The following is a 13,499-nucleotide window of genomic DNA, read 5'->3' as shown; positions in this document are numbered from 1 at the left end:
ACGATGAGTTTTCCGATGCACTTCACACACTTCACTCCCGAATCCGGCTCGAAGGACCAATGTTTATTTTATTATGAGTTTCCGGGATGATTTGGGCCGGATGGGATGGTGGGTGAGGAAGTTCCGGGAAAGGCGAATAATTGGCACGTGGTGTGATAATGTTCCGATTTATTGGTTAAAATAAATATACACTGTGTGCACTCCGTGATGGTAAAAAACTATTCGCCTTTTCTAATTAATAGTGGACTGTAATTCCGCCGTGTTTAATTTGCCGATCTAACCCCGTTGGTTATCCGTTGGTAGCCAAAATTCCCCGGTGGAATTACCCGTAAGACACACCGTATGTCCTGTCCGAATGATAGATGATGGCGTACTGACCATCGTAACGATCCCGAATTCGATCGTGACCTCTCGTTACGATGGTCAAGGGTGATTGGCCGAGGTCGTCCGGTTGGTCATCCTGAATTGACCGCGGGATTTTGAACATTTAGCAATATGGAAAAAACCCCAGCATCCAAAACAGCGTGTAATTTTTATATAATCAAGAGCTTGGCACTTATTCCATCCAATATATAAGATACCTGTACTGAGTATTTTCTGGTGTGATCATTCATTGACTTCTATAATGATTGACATATTATTGTACTTTTCTAGGCCATTTACTCAATAACTTGATGTCATTCGGAATATCAAGGCAATCCAGCTTATTTTGTTTTAGAATAATCTGGACCAATTCCTCGTTGGATTTTTCTTGATGACATAAATCAATATTTATCATTTTTACTTTCAAATTGCAACTTTTCCAAACAACAACAGAATAATCAGTTCCCTAGCCTGCTTCTAACGGATCTGTTATCTGTTATCTATCTTCTTCGTTACTACATCCTACGACACCTTTCCCATTGTCAGATTTCTTCATAGAGCATTCCCGAATATTCAATTAAGTTACATCGATTTTCTTTTTTGTAACTTTCTCGATTACGTTCACATCAGATGAGTTTTTCGATTTCATTACAATAACGGGTTCACGGGCTTGTCTAGTTGTTGATCTTACGTCCTTTGATAATGTTGACGCATAGGTATCAGTCATAAACTCACTTGATGATTTATCACATGGATGGTTGATACGATTTTGCACTGTAGTTGTTCCCTCTTTTTGTTGCATTCTAAGGCATGTTCTAATGATGGCTTTCAAGATACTAACCTAAGTTGATGTCACGAGATTTCAATCATTTTTCCAAACCAGGAGAAGTAAACTTCTAGTATCTTGTTATGCCCCAAAATGCCATAACATTTCACTTTCGTAATCCGGAGAATACGAGGACACGAAAGTGGCACGTATTATTCGGAATGCAAAACATATGAAGAAAGGAAAATAAAAGGTAATGAATATATGTGGATAAATCCACGTATATTCAACTTATGTAGATAACTGGGGCGCAGCGTCAGCGCTTTACGCCTCGAACTGGCCTCTAGCGCGGCACCGTGCGATGTAATACGAATCCACGAGACAATAAATACTCGAGGACTCGTATTCTCTGGGCCAGTTATCCGAATACCATTCATAAGGAGTTACTTCTTTTGTACTTATACTCGCCTGATACTCTGTGTCTCAGAGCGAGTCTTTAATTGTTAATAAATTTGGGAAATAACCAATAAAGATAGTTAATCAATTGAAGATATCTGCTCCTATCCTCTATCCGCGAGTGTGAACCCCGGAACCCGAACCCAACCGCTCGGGTCCATTACAATCTACTCTACCAGATTGAGTTACGTATCACACGACTCGTGTCATAAAAAAAGACTCCAGACAATATCACACCTTATTTGAATTTACTTTGCTCTAGAAACAAAAGATAAATGTCCTGCGAGTGTCTTGGCCATCGTATTTTGTCAATGGTCAAATCATCAACATGTATCCACTCACTCTTGTGACCTTTCAAAACACCACTATAATGGTCTTTCCCTTGGACTTCATCATGTAAAACAGCTCTATTGACGTAGTACGACTTCTTACAAACTGTCGGGTAGAAAACTATTTTTCCACACGAGCAGTAAAAGGGCGAAACGTCAATGCGAATAATTAATTAACACAACACTGATATTAAAAGTAAACTATATTCTTCTCAATATAGAGATGTACAAATTAATAGAAAATGAATAGAATAGGAACGCGCAAGTAGAAAAAATGGCTGGGTCCACGGTGAAATCGTAGTCGGAACTGACTGTGTGGAAGGTAAGGAGTTTTGAAAAAGGAAATTCTGCAAGGGGTGGGAATGAATAAAAGGAGACGTGATTGGTCACTTGCAGATTGGAAAGGCCATTTTATTGGAGGAATTTTCTCGGAGGAAAATGAAGATAGGAAGTACTTAGAGTATGCGGGGAATGAGGCCCAAAGGGTCCGAGGGTCAGGAGAGGCGTCATAAATGGCAGACTGAGGAAAGTTGGTGTGAGGATTGACCCAGCCATAAAGGCATCCAAGGCATAAATACAAGAAAGTGGAAAAATAGTAAAATGTATATATTTGGTCACCAAATGTGAACCATAAAAGCAAATCTTAATTTAGCCTGTCTTCACCTTTATGGCTAGACTGATAAAGGTGTTGGGGGCGAATGTGGGAATTTGGAAAAAGGAGAGGACAGAGAATTTTTAATGGGGGACAGACCCAAAAGGGGAATTCCCTAAGGCTGTAAGATTAGCCTATTTTCATTTTGCACACATTCGCGTCGGAACACAAACATTAAGTGTAGTTGTTGGACTGGCTTTCAGCTTCCATTTGCTAGTCTTCTGTCTAAACTTCTTACTATTGAATGAAAAAATATTCAATTTGATAATCAATACTTCATTTGTACTAGTAATCTTCGTTTTTCGCCAAATTTCTGTAATTTTACCATAATTATCACAATATTCAAGGATGTCATGCCATTTCGCCAACGATTTTTCCATTAATTCATTTAAAGATACAGGTTCCTTCACGCCATGCAAACATAAACTTATCACCACATGAGTCTCTTTATACCTTTTCGTATAATCACATACTTTACATCGATTGAGATGCGTCACTGCGTGTTGCATATACTTCTGAAATTGGGTTATTTTTGGACGTAGATTCTCCAGGAATATCATTGGATCCTCCTCTGAATTCTCCGAATTCTGACGAAATTGACTACCAGCTAATCCTATGATGGTAACAGCACACAATGCTTTCGACCCGTCTTTATATTCTCGATGAAGTTCATTCATCACTGCACGTTCATCATCAGGTGTCAGTAACAATGCTTGTCATAATATTGAGGAGTGAAATATGCATTGCCTGATTGCATTTGCGTAAGTAGACCCGCCACTATAATTGCATAGGCCGCGAACAGATGGAATACTACTCCACGTTGTTTTCGGGAGTTGTGTTTCGTCTATGGATCCACTTTCGAAAGCCGCTTGGATATCACATACCTCGTGACATTCGTACCGTGACATTCGTACAAATTCAGGTCTTTATTGCGTTCTAAGTCTATTATATTCATCAATCGCTGAGATCGATGCCTTGGCAGAAGATGGATCAAAGTTGATCCATCTTCTGCCAAGCAACGTCAGTTTGACCACAAGGAAATATTGTTTGTCCTATATCCATGATAGCATTGCGTAAATTCAAACCCTGGCTTTTATGCATTGTAATTCCATAGCTCAGACAAATTGGAAACTGTCGTCTCGAAATAAATGCTCCGTTCATGATTTCAAATTTCACCTCTCAACGTTCAATTGCATATTCTTGCCCAGATTCCAATTTTATGGTGATAGAGTTGATGTATTCTTTTGCTTTCACAATGGATTGGGTGATAGATGTTACAGCACCAATTGTTCCATCGACTAAACCGATGGTCACATCAATGTTTCGTCTTAATATGATTCGGGCTCCAATTTTGATAGTTATGATTTTCGCTAATCCAGCAGATGAACGGTCATCCTCTTCTGCCTTGTCCATAATTTTCATTGCTTTCTTCCTCAGAAAGTCGACCGTCGCGAGTTCCGTCTGAACTCTATCTCTTCTGTATGAATTTCTTCCAACATTATGGTATTCAAACATTCGCATTGTTAACCTGTTGCTCGTAAACACACCGCGTCTGGTGGCAAATTTCCTCTGTACAGAGCTAGAAGATGGATGTGATTTGAAGTTTTTGATGAGCTGATGTCAAGTTTCTGCGTTTCCAATAATGCGACGTCTTCAGCTGTCATACTACCAACCCTCAAACGTAATAAAAGATTTCCGTAGACTTCATCTTTTTGCTGACGCATATTAATTGTCAGTTCGTCATAGCTGAAAAAATCGACCCAAAGATTGACGCTACACATAAATCCTAACCGTTTTTCGACTTCATTTAATGGGATTTTCATATATGGTGGATCTTGACGAACAGGGGGTAGTATACACTGTGACGTATTTCGGGAGGTTCACGGAACCCTCCGTCCGTCCGCCCGCCCTCTGGCACCTTAACACCTCAGAACCAAATCAACAACCATAGGTTGGGCGCCAGGTCATTATGCGGAATGACCACCGTTAAAATCCTTCTCCCTTAGGCAGCCTCGGATTCCTCCCGGCGCTCAGTGCGGAGAGTTTTAAACCACCGAAACTGGAAAAGGGGATGCGACTGGGGTTGCTCGGAACAATAAATAAATAAAAGAAAACACAGAAACACACTCGAGAAATTTGCGGGGGGCACAATGTTTAATAATCAGTCATCAGTAGTCTCGATACAAAAAAAAACAGTCATCGGTCAATTGAAAATAAAATCCCCTTAGATCAGACACCGGAGATCGTGACTCGAGTCAAGATTATAACACAAAACAACCAGAAACTATAATTCGGGACAAGTGGGCTAGCAAACCCACTTGCCGTTCATCAAATATTAAATTAGAAATAGTCGAAATGCTGACCATCAGCGTGTCGGAATTTAGATAACAATTGGTCGAGACGGCCGTAGCCCAAATCTGTCTTAAATACCTGATGACTTGAATAATCGGGTATGGTAGATATTAAAACTCCCAGGCCAAGGAATGTGATTACAAGGAGCGAAATGACCCAAAACATTAGCGAGGTCACGCGACCTTCACATTCCTTAGCCGACCCCCATGGCTCGAGATAAATTAACTTTACACACACTGTCGATATGTCACATCGATTAAAACTCCCAAAATCACAATCTTATAACAAATACGAATGTTCTCTTTTTTTTTGTGAAGAAAGAAAATATAACACCGGAGAGAGAGATGTTCGAGCTTAACACTGATCGGAGTGGAGAGAGATGCGGTGAGGGAATACTCACTGAAAGTCCTTCAGGACTCGGACGTACGGGACGTCCCCAAAATAAATTGATTCCCAACGAATCTCTGCCCACGAGAGATCCCCCAAAAAAATATAATATCAAATCTTAAAACGATAAATGCCTGAGGTAATGATGAGACGCCACCACGCTCAATCAACGGTCCGGGACTCCAGAAAGTTCCCTCACAATCAGAACGAAATAACTCACGTGCCTACACACAGGCCCACCAAACGGGAAGTGATCGTACGGCACATATATATTTTTTTTTATTTTTTAACCAAGTTTTTATTCGTAATACAACAGTTATTATTTACAATATTTACAAACCTTAAAAACTAGTATAAAAAAAAATGGTTTCTTTTATAATAAAAAAAAGATATATAAACTTTGGCCTGTAGAGACTCTCTAGCTTATTTCGTAACGGTAATACTCTATGGTATTTATATAAAATAATCAGAAACAGGGTATATCCTATGGTGAGGTTTATACAATATATAATGTATCAAGTAAGTTGTTTTATAATAAAGTGCTTAAAAAAAAAAAAAAAAGGTATGTATATAAAGATTGCCTGGGTGTATAAAAAAAAAAGCACAACAGTATTTGCAATTTGATTAGAGTTAAACGAACGAGATTTTTTTCTTTTTTTTTCCCTTTCCTTATCAATAAACAAAAATAAAAAATAAAAAAAAAAAAAAATCACTAATTGTGAATACAATTCTTTTGGTTCACTTAAGTATGTATGAATCATTGATCATGAGTCATTGTTGCGATGAATTATTGAGCTGATATATATGTTAATCCGACTCTAACTTAAAAAGAAAGAATTTTAAGGAGGACGATAATTGTGACGGTGAAATCGATTTCGACGTCTATCTTTATTTTTATTTTTATTCAATTGTTTGAAGAGTTCTTCGCGAATTTTCAATTCCCTCATGTGCCTGTCGCCCGGGTTCAGCCACCAAAATTGCTTATTTATTCTAGAGAAATCTTCAAAATCCACTTTTGGGATGTCTCTCGAATATACAAATTCTTTATTTTCAAAATCGTCTATGGGGATTTTTTTGTTATTTTTATGTCTGCTAATGTGGAATAAGACTGGTCTGTTCAGTTCGTCCTGAAACAAACCAATTCTATCATAATACGTGAAGTATTGGGGTTTTATACACCCACAGCGAGCTCTTCCCACAGCCTCGTCTGCTGGGAACTCCGCAAGTGCATTAATAGTTTCGTTTTTGATGATTTTAAGTTTATTATAGTAATTTCGACTTAATCTGAGAATAAAATTATCGATTCTTGGAATTTCAGCTCTGCTGTAGAGAATTTTATTACTGACATTATGATAGTAATTAGAATGTTCGGAGCGATGTAAAAAAAGAGAAGTTCTCAGACTTTTCCTTTCAAAAACTCGTAATCGTTCGATCTGATGAGCGCCCATATTCCAAAGAATCTCAGAACCGTATGTCAAAAGGGGTCTGATGAGTAACAAATAGCATATTACTCTGGCCTTTTTATTAATAAATTTATTGTGAAATAGAAATCCCAGAGACTTGAATCTACTCCGAGCTTTTTCTATTTGGATATCAAAATGCTTGGAACCACGGATTAGGTAATCCAAATGGATTACCAAGTATTTAACTGTATTATTGTAAGGAACAATAGACTCTACGCCCGTGGACTGCTCTACGATTTTTATCTCATATTGTTTAATGCTTGCAATTTGTTTTTTAGACATATTTTTGTGCAGATTTCGAAACAGGATTGTCTCACTTTTGGAAGGGTTAACCTTAAGGTTCCATGTAGAGTATAATTTACATACTTTATCAATTAGATTATTTAATTTACGTGAGATAACATTTGCGTCACGACCAGCGGCGTAGACAATCCTGTCATCCGCATATGCAATCGAGTAAGTCTCGTTGCCAGAATTCAGATCAAAGGAATCGATCATGTTAGCCGTAAAGATGGAAAATAAACAGGGAGAGTTGATTGTTCCTTGCTGTAAGCCCTCTGTTATTTTGAAGATTGAGCTCAACGAGTTATTATGATTTATCACTCTAAATTCTTTACCATGGATCATATCCCAGACTGTTCGAATGAGATGTAAGGGAAATTTTTTCTTGATAAGGATAAAAATAAGGCCGTTCAGCCAAACACTGTCAAAAGCCTTTTCGAGATCCAGGAGGACAGCACCAACCATTTTATTCTCAAATAAATGATTGTTTAAGTCTGTAAGTAATTTATTAACTGCATGTAGTGTTGAATGTTGATTCCTGAAACCATATTGATTGTTTGGGATCAGGTTATTTTTATTTACGTGAGACATCATCGAGTTGTTGATGACTGCTTCAAATATCTTACTAAGTGCGGGAGTCATACTGATCGGTCGGTAACTAGCGGGGTCGGTGTGACTTTTCCCTTTTTTGTGAATAGGGATAACAATGGCAGTTTTCCAAATTTTGGGGTAATAATAATTATTCTAAGCGTTGTCCATTATTATAGTTAGGTGTGTTATCATTATTTGGGGTAAATGTTTAATAATTATCGGAGGGATTCTGTCTATTCCACTCGAGATTTTGTTCGGAAGATATTTGAGGATTAATTTAACTGTTGATTCATCGGTAAAATATTTTTCTGCATCCGTTACGTTACTGGGCTTCGTAGCTATATTTTGGTTGTTGAAAGTGGTGAAGGTAACTCCATTTTTCAAATCTGAATTTAAATTAGTGCGAAATTCTTGAATTTTAAAATCGATCAAAGTTTTAAGGCGGGAACCTTCATTAAGATAACGGGGTGAATTAACTCGTTGATAATGTGCTCCCATTATGTTAATCAAGTCAGTATCATTGTTAATGATGAATTCGTTATTTAGAATCGGGATATTGTCAGTGTTACAGTTGGTTTCATGAATTAGTGAGTCATTATTTGAATCAATTCTGAGTTCTTTAATTTCTTGTTTTAATTTGGGTCTAAAAATGTTATTGATAGTTGGCATGAATTTTTTTGAGTCTCTGAAGTCAATCTTTTTATAAATGTTTTGCCAGTATTTTTCAACTGCGGATGAGAAAGCCGATTTTAGCTTTTTTTTACATGCAGTTAGTAAATCGTGGACTCGTAAGGTTTGTGTGCAGTTCCTTCCTGGATCTGATTTTATACATCTGTGATATAATGTTAAAAGCTTCGACTTCAATTTTTGTAATTTTAGAATTTTTTTATTAGAATATTTGTATATGTTGCCCCAGGGAGTTCCTTTGGGGACTTGGGAATCAATGGATGTGACGATAAAATTAGTGAATTCTTGAATATATTCGTCGATTTCAGCGTTAGATAAGTTACGATTGTTTGGGATGATTATGGGATAATTATTTTTGAGATATTCAGAGAAAGTATTCCAGTTTGTATTTTTGTAAAGGTGAAATTGTTTCTCATTAGAATTTGATAAATTAATACTCATCGAGTGATTCAACTCGATTTGAATTGCTAAGGCTTTATGGTCGCTATCATAGCTGAACGTGGGAATTTTGTTATTTGTTAGATTTTTGATATAGAGTCTGGTATCGATTAGAGCGAGGTCAAGAAACGATTGCGCCTGAATATAAGTAAAACCATTCGGGGAAATGAGATTTAACTTCAACTCATGCTCCCGTGCGAGTTCCCAGTTCCGGAGCTGTCGGCCTCTGTAATTATTATAAAAATCCCCGTAGGCATGGTGTCTTGCATTAAGATCTCCCATAATTATGTAATAATTGTTTAAGTCTCAGAGTCTGAGTTCCTCAAATAAGAAGTTCAGTTCTCTCAGAAAGACGTCTTTCCTATTTATAGCGTTCGTGGCATAAACACTGACGACAAACAGCGATTTGGAATTTGAAGTTTCTATTTTTATAATAGAATATTCTAAAATGAGATTATCCCTTGAATTTGGGTAATTTATTATTTTGAAATTAATATCTTTGCGGATAATTATCGCCGAACCTCCTGAAAACTTTGAATTAGATCTGTCACTTCTGATCATGGTATAATTGTCAAATCTAACCTTATGCTTAATGTTTAGTTTGGTTTCACCAATTAAAGCGATATCGACATTGTTGTTATCAATGAAAGTCTGCAGAAAGAAACGTCTTTGTTGTGAGACGATAGAGTTGACATTTATGGAAATAATATTTAATCCATTTATGAGTATCGGATTATCTATATTGTCAAGATGTGACTGATGATTATTGATTCTCGACGCCATTTAGATTGAGGTGTTTTAGGATTTTATCAATATTTTGTTTATTTGCCTTGACCTGATCAGAGATGGGTTTCAAGGACGCAGTTATTGCTGCAATAATATCATTCTTCATGGGGTCTGCCCATTTTGGAATGATCTCTGTATCAGTATTATTATCTTCGTTAATATTATGATTGTTGTGATTGGGCTGTCGGAGATTGATTTGAGAGGGTGCTCTCTGATTTCTATTAACTTGAGATGTTTTTGTATTCTTTGGTTTGGTCATATCGGCGAATGAAATACCGGGGGTGACTTTGTTGCTGTACGCTTTGATTTTATCAATTCTGTTCTGATCTGAAGTTTTTTTATTAGAGTTGACAATTTTCAAAGCTTCTTTGAAATAAATGCAGCCCCTGTAATTCGCAGGGTGTCCTGATTGACCACAGTTGGCGCATTTCAAAAGTTCTATGGGAGAATCTTTGTTCAAATGACATTTACCCGGCTCATGATTGCCGCTACATTTAACAAATCGGTAAGGAAGAGCGCAACTTCCCGCCGCGTGAGTCAGCTTCTGGCATCGTTTACATTGGAAAATTTTGGTTTTACGCAAAGGTTCCCATTTGATTTTTTGAAAGAGGAATTTTTTAATCTTAGTGATTTCAGCTATGTTGGAGTTACTTGATAATTGGACTAAGTAACCGAAGTGGTTTGATTTCCTGTTGAAAATTAATTTGCTCGCTTTTAATATTTCAACGTTTTCTATTTTCAATTTTTTTAATTCGTCAAAGATTTCTTCGTCAGAGTAATCACCGTATAAGTCCTTCATAACTATAGATTTTAATTTATCTGGTTTAGGGGTGTAAGTGTAAAATTCAATTTGTTTGTTTTTCAGTAATTCTTTAAAAATATTGAAAGATAATATGTCGCTTGGGAAAATTGAGACATAGCTAGAATCTTTTGCTTGTTTTAGACTGAATTTGTTTTCAACTTCACCGGTCGATGAAACGGTCGATGAAACCAGTAGCTCGGCGATTTCCTTCAGTGTCTTCCCTGTGGTGTGGAGAGGGGGAGGCCTTTGGGCAGTTGTTTTCTGCGATTTGAATTGCTGGCGCTGTGATGGACTGGGGAGAATTACCTCTTCTGTCTCACTTTCGCTGTTCTCGATGTCGATCAGATTGTCGTAAATATTATTGTCCTCGATTTGTTTTGGGACCTCGAAAATGCTTTTGTTTCGGCGCTTTGGTGAGGTTTTCTTCTTTTTCGGAGAGATCCATTGGCTTTTCTCCGTAATTTCAGGTATTTTCTCATGATTATCCGGAGAGTTCTGAGAAATAATGGAGCTGGTGGTTCCCACTTTTTTTGGGTATAGGGGAGTGTTTGGTCTTGTAGATGCAGTTGAAGCTCGTGTACCTGGTATGCCGTATAGTGACTTCAACTCTTTAATATCCTTGGTGATCATCTTATCTAGCAGATCAGTTGTAATATTTGGTTTTTTGACCTTGCTGGCTTTAACTGGAGCATCGGAAGTACCATCAGAAGCTTTCCTTTTGCTCAGGGTTGTCGTTTTAATATATCCACGACCTCTGCCACGGTTTTGACTCATTGTGACAGTGTCGATTAGGTGAATATGGAGTGGAAAATTCACTAAGTCGTTTATTGACTTGAAACTGGTTCACTTGATGTTAGAACAACGCACTTCGTGACCGATGCACTTGGGGAAACGAAGTAGACATTCCCGCCACATCAGTGGGGGATATTAATGGTTTTTGGGCTGTATTAAGACCGATAAACTTTTCGAAGCTGTTTAAGTGACAAGCATCCGCTCTCGGTCACTGCTCAAGGCAGTCTGTAGTCTCATGCTCTACCGACATCGTACGGCACACGTACCGTACGCAACAGGTCCCTCACGCCGGTGATAAGGGACAGGAAGGGGTAGTGGCATCATCATCCGCCAATCTAAAATTTCCAGGACTGCGCGACAGGTGCCCTGCGTCGCCTCGCATGCGCCCGTGGTGCGTAAGGCATGCGCCATTAGCCCGGCACGCATGCGCCCTTTGCTCCTGGCCATAACCCGGTGGCTAGTGCCGGGCGATCTTTCCGGAACATTCTGCCACATCCGGTGTCCTCTCCTCGGAGAGACTTTCCCCTTCTCCTCTGATACCGCCATCTCGGCCAACTGGACGCTCCCCACCATGGATCCTGGCTATCTATCCTGAAGAGCCTGAGGACATCTCTCGGCTAGTCCTTGGATCTGACGCCGATGCTCTCTGGGTCAAACAGGATCCCTCGTCGGAGCGTAGCGGTGCGGATATCGGGTTGCTCGCCAGGCACCGAGAAAAAAAATAACATCTCCCCCTATAATATAATTCTTCTCTCTCCGGACTCTCGCCACTGGAGGTGACTTCCCGTCTGGTGGAAGTCTTCAGAAACCCGCGAAACGGTCGAGGACCCGTGACGTCTCAAAAATACCACGTCACAACACCAGTAAAAGATCCGTGATCATCGCTTAGCTTTCTACTTCGTTTTATGTTTCTCAACTGATCTCCCTGTTGCAAGAACCATATTGTTTTGTACTCACTGGAAAGCTTATTAAATGAGCTTCAAATTGACTTCTGACTCATCCAATTCTGATCATTTTTCATTCACTTCCGACAGTTTTAAGCGAAAAATGAATTTGTATAGTTTAAGCGAGAAATTGATTTTAATTGGATTTTTGGGTGCCCCAAATTAGACTAGACCAGGGTATATATATATCATTGTTAAGGACATTTATCACTCTTCACAATGGCATGTAATAAATCCCTTCTCGAAGAAATTTCATGAAGTTATTGGACGTTATTTCCATTTTTCTCGTTATGTCACACTCGAAAAATAGATTTTTTTGGCATTTATCGACCCTTTAAACTTGACCAACGGGGATTTGTCTTATGTCGATCGATAGATTTCATCGAGGTCTTCAAATTGATACCTTATAGTATCCACTCCATGCACGAGATGAATCGCTATGAGCTATAATGTGCTGATTTTAGCATGTCACGTTTTGAAAATTTCCAGGTTTTTCTTCCAAAACAACAAGATTTGATGGGTTTAGGCTTCAATATGTAGGAATATTTCATATTCTACTCGGAATGCATTACATTAACTTGAAATTGACACCTGAGTTATTTGATTCTGGCAAATTATCATCGACTTATGAGCATTTTTATCCAAAATTGAATTTTAAGATATTTATTCAAAAATTCAGATTGGTTTGGATTTTTCTATCACTAATTGTTCATTGAATGGAACCATTCATGTTTCATTGTGAAGGGTATTTAATATGCTTCAAAATGGTGTATGGTAATTTGCAATAGATTAGTTTTTGGTTAAGTTATTAAAGATTTTTTCCAGTTTTTTCGTTATGTCATTCTCAAACAATTAAACTTTTTGCCATTTTTGGGTACTTTAAACTTGACCAACGAGGACATGTCATGTGTCAATTTGTAGGTCACATCGAGATCTTTAAATTGATACCCCATATTACCCATTCTATGCCCAGATCAATTGCCATGAGCGATTATGCGCTGATTTTAGCCTGTCACGTTTTGAAAATTTTCAGGTCTTTCTTAACAAACAATGAGATTTGATGAGTGTAGGCTCGAATATGTAGAAATATTTCATGCTTCAGTCAAAATATAGGAAATTACCACAAAATTGACACCTGAAGTATTTGATTCTAACGCTTTTTCAGCAACTTATGACCGTTTTTGGCCAACATTGCAGGATCTGATGTTTTTGTTATTTGAAAATTTGAAAAAAATCCAGTTGAGTTTGAGTTTTCTACAACTACTGTCAATTTAATAAAAAAACCATATATATCATTTTGTCGGCTATATCAAAAGCCGCTGTAGCTGCTTGCGCCATGTGTATGCGCAAAAACGTCAGCGCACAGCTACGGCTTTATATACATTTAGTTTTCAACGATATCGCGCATT

At 38.0% G+C, this 13,499-nt stretch overlaps 2 protein-coding genes across 4 annotated transcripts in view; both read left to right on the top strand.

Annotated features, from left to right (window-relative positions):
• Window positions 1–13,499, top strand: part of LOC135169869 (uncharacterized) — a 74,284-nt gene that overhangs the window by 14,353 nt on the left and 46,432 nt on the right. The window lies entirely within an intron of this gene.
• LOC135169795 (uncharacterized) overlaps window positions 1–13,499 on the top strand; it is a 57,613-nt gene that overhangs the window by 14,127 nt on the left and 29,987 nt on the right. The gene's annotated exons all lie outside the window — the stretch shown is intronic.

Source organism: Diachasmimorpha longicaudata, chromosome 15 (assembly GCF_034640455.1).
Source record: "Diachasmimorpha longicaudata isolate KC_UGA_2023 chromosome 15, iyDiaLong2, whole genome shotgun sequence".
Taxonomy (NCBI): domain Eukaryota; kingdom Metazoa; phylum Arthropoda; class Insecta; order Hymenoptera; family Braconidae; genus Diachasmimorpha; species Diachasmimorpha longicaudata.
Note: the sequence above shows the minus strand (reverse complement) of the source record. Positions and strands in the feature narration are given on the sequence as shown.